Consider the following 4,846-nt stretch of genomic DNA (forward strand, 5'->3'; position numbering starts at 1 on the left):
AGTTGTTTTTAATTAATTAATAACATAATATGTTTACATTCGGGTTGAGGCCCAGACCTTACAGTAACCCAGACACGATTATCCTTCAGTAGGATGCTTATATGAATTGGGCTAGCCTTGTACTTTGACCAAATTCTTAGAATATCTGGCCCAAATAAAACGGAGTGGAAATGACCAGAAAAACTAACGGCACTAATTTTATTCTGATCACGGTATCGGCCTCACAAGGAAGAGTGAAAGACTGAAAATAATAATTTATTTCTAACTTCATTAATTTTTGCACGAGTTTCTCATTTTCGTATATATGAATTCCCATCATACCAATATACATTATCATTACTTTTTTCATGAGCACTGAGTTTTAATCAAGTGGAATCTCTAACTCTAAGGATGAATCGGATCCCTACTCCCTATGAAATAGACTTCAACAAATAATATTTAGTGCCAATGTACGATTAGGTTCCTTAATTTCTTAATTAGAAATTTTGGATTTCAATTTTGAGAAAAGAAATCATCTCAATAACAAATTGTCTACTCCACTAATAGAATTTTTTTTTTTTATTAAAAACACGTTGTAAGAGTGTATTTATTCTACTTATTTTATTATATAAAAATCGAATTTCTGAGTTTAACGATGGACTATGTGACATGTTTCTGATGGTGTTTTTGATTTATTTTTTTAATTCATTAAATATAATTTACTACAATATTTTAATATTCTGATAGTATTTTTTTAATTTATTAAATCAAAATAATTATAACAATTATTATATTAATTAATTGATTTTATTAATTTATTAGTCATTAAAATAATAAATCTATGAATAAAATAGGCAACTAAGATATTTCAATTAATAATCAAATCAAATTAAATCATATTTATTGAAATATTGAGTAAATTTCAAATTATGTGAATTAAAGACCAAACTAAAATAAGATGATTCTTTACTTATTTAAATTGAATATAATACATACAAATTAATTTTGTTAGATAATCATGCTTTTCTGGTCTTTTATATATAAATGGTCAAACAAACTTATAAGAGTATCTCTAATGCTTAGTATTAATTTTATTTTATTTTAGATCCTCAAGATGTCTAGTAAATATTTGTGGACTATATATTATAAGACTTTATTTGAAACTTAATATAAAATTTGTCACTCCAATATTTAATTTTATTTCAATTTAAATTTTAAATTATTTTTAATTATTTTATAAATTTAATAAAAAAAAAAATAACTGATGAATTAGATTCAATAAATCATGTATTAACTTTGTGTTTGTTTTACTTTTTGTTTTAGAATATTTTAAATTGAATAATTCATATGGATATAGCAATTTACATTTTATTGAAACAAACTTATTCTATTTAAAGTATATTTTAATAATATTTAGAGTCATTTTATCGAACTGAAATTATTTTTAGAAAGTCAAAATATCATTTTTTTTCTTTCAAATCATTTTAATTAGTTATGTATTTAAAATCGTTTTATCAAACTATGTTTTTTAAATTATATATAAATCAGATTCATATAAAAACAGATTATTAGATCATATGCATTTATTAAAAAAAACATAAATGGACAAATATTTCAAATTTGATAAACAGAAGTAGAAAATAAATTCGTCAATAAGTTGTAAAACAATTGGCAAAATGTAATTACTTCAGCAATTATACCTGCATAGTAAAGACTCTTTTTTTAAAACTAATGATTAAAAAATAAAAAAATTACCATCTTTTGCGCAAGATGTGGGATTTTTTTCAATTAGAACTTTAAAAGTGAACTAATAGGAGGATCTGCAAAATGATTTTGTACTTAAAATAATATTTCAGCATTGTAACTTATTTTCTTAATAATTAAATTTCAAATTTTAAATTATACTTTGTCTTTTTTTTAAATCTATTCTATTATATAAAAATCAGATTTATGTACTTAATGATGGAGCTGACGTGGCATATTTCTGAGAGTGTTTTCCGATTTATTTCTTTTAACTCATTAAATACAAGTTATTACGATAAACTAACTATATCAATTAATTGATTTGATTAGATATTTAAATATCATTTAATTTATTATAATTTATATTAATTTAATTTGGTAGTATTTTCTAATTTATTTATTTTAATATTCTGTTAGTATTTTTTAATTTATTTCTTTTAATTTATTAAATCAAATTAATTATAATAATTATGTGTATTAATTAATTAATTTGATTAATTTATTAGTCATTAAAATAATAAATTTATGAATAAAATAGGCAATTGAGATATTTTCAATTAATAATCATATCAAATCATATCAAATCATATCTATTGAGTCAAATTCAAATCATGTGAATTAAGGACCAAACGAAAATAAAATGATTTTTTACTTATTCAAATTGAATATAATAAATATAAATTAATTTTGTTAGATAATCATGATCTTATGGTCTTTTATATATAGATGGTCAAACAAGTTTATAAGAGTATCTCTAATGCTTGGTATTAATTTTATTTTATTTTAAGTTTCACAAGATGCCATATAAATATTTGTGGACTATATATCATAAGACTTGATTTGAAATTTAATGTAAAATTTATCACTCATTCACTCCAAATACTTGTTTTTATTTCAATCTAAATTTTAAATTATTTTTTATTATTTTAAATAAATTTAATTAAATTGTGAAAATTTAAATAAAATAAAAATATAAAATTATAAAATTAATAATTATATACCATATTTAAAAGATATTATGCATTAATAAAAATTAACTTTAAAATATTACCTAATTAAACATAACATTAAAAAGGAACACATTACATATTAAAAGCAATTGCAATAAATAAAAATTAGAATGATGTGAAAGTGAAGATTGAGAATTTAGTGTATTTGGATGGGGAGAAAAATTAAAATTTTGTAAATAATTCAGAAAAGAACTTACACTAAATTTATTTGGATTTATTTTTTTACCAAATTAATAAGACAATAAAAAAATAGAGTACAGAGTACAAAAGTACAAATAAGTACATCTAATTTATTTGAGTAAATTTTAATGGAGTCTTGTTACAACATTACAATAAAACAACGTTACAATTAGTGTTTTAAGTTAACTTGATTTAGATCAATTTTTTTTACCAAATTGATAAGATAATAAAAAATAAAGTAATAAAATACAGAGTACAAATAAGTACATCTAATTTATTTGAGTAAATTTTAATGGAGTCTTGTTACAACATTACAATAAAACAACGTTACAGTAACACTATTAGTGTTTATTTAATGGATGAGTTTAAACAAGTGGCAACATTTCACTCTTCTTTCTTTAAAGTGATATGGTATTTTTTTACTATATCAGTATCATTTCAAAAATGGTATCCAATGCAAGTTTCAATTTTAAATCAGTTCATTTACTGTATATGTCAAAATTGATATTTAAAATTGATCCTAATAGAGTTGCTCTAAGAATCATCATGTTTATCGCTCTTGCTATTTGAACTCTTCTTTACTTATTTTCTTTTTTTTTTCTTTGTGTATATATAATCTCTTTTATGTATAAATGTACCAAAAATGAGAATGTATGGATGAATATTTAATTGATTGTTTGTTTGACGAATATCATAACTTAAAAATGACTTAATTTAAGCATTCTACCGTTGTTGATGGAAGTTAGATTATAGTAATTAGAGTGATCAGTGTATTTTTTATAGTATTAGATAAAAAAAATATTTATTAAAATAAATATACGCATTGTAATAATTTTTTCTTTGTCAATTTGTTTTTTTTTTTACCTAATAAACACTATTCATGTTGAATATATTATTTTCATCAGAAGTCATACATAATTGATTGATAATTTTGTGTTAAAACACTCCTATGGTGACTAAACACCGTACCATTAACTCGTTAAAATTAATTCTCTTATGATTATCCCAATGTATAACACTATCAGATAGAAATTTATTATATTATATTTGTTTCTAATGAGGTGAGCGAGTTTTTAGACCTAATCACGGTTAAAGTTGAGGAAAGTCAAAAAATACTAATAGTACAAACACTGTTTATTTTTAATACTCAATAATAATAATAATATATAAATTAAAACTAATATTGTTCTGTACAAAATAATAAAACGTATATTATACTTGAATAACGAGAATTTTTCCTTACAAATCACATTAAAAACATCATTTTAATTTGCTCACATATACTTTTAAGTTCTCATTTGCTATTAACACTTCTCATGTCTTTAATTTTGAAAATGTTATTTTTTATAATGAATATATTATGAATTATGTTGAATTATATTAAATTGATTATTTTATAATTATTATATTATAACTTTTTTTTGTTAATTTAAAAAAAATTCAAAGAATATCTGTAGATAACTATGAGTATCTGCATTCCCTAAAAGGATAATTAAATTGGGATTTGCGACAAAAATAGAGAGGGGATGGAAGATATTTTTTTAAAACAGGAGTAAAGGACGGGAAAAAAAGTCCGCTACACCCAAATTTATCCATTACCATCTCTAGCTAACAAGTAACAATAGAAATTCAATTTGAGCCGTTTTGAGATAGGACACATGGACTTCATATGTATTGACTCCTAAGATAATGAACTTAATTCGGATTTGGAATTCGAACAATGGACCTATGTTAATCTTGCTCACTTTAGTTAATGTTTTTAGTCATTGTTGTAATAAATACTATACTATTAAATATTATTACATTTAGTATATATAAAAGTTGGATATGCTTACAAGAGATTTTTTAATCAAACTAAAAAGATTTAATTATATTTTTTCTCTTTTAGTCTAAATATTATTTACTAATGTAATAAAAAAAACAAATAACTAATA

This window comes from Arachis ipaensis, chromosome B10 (assembly GCF_000816755.2).
Source record: "Arachis ipaensis cultivar K30076 chromosome B10, Araip1.1, whole genome shotgun sequence".
In the NCBI taxonomy this organism is placed as follows: Eukaryota; Viridiplantae; Streptophyta; class Magnoliopsida; order Fabales; family Fabaceae; genus Arachis; species Arachis ipaensis.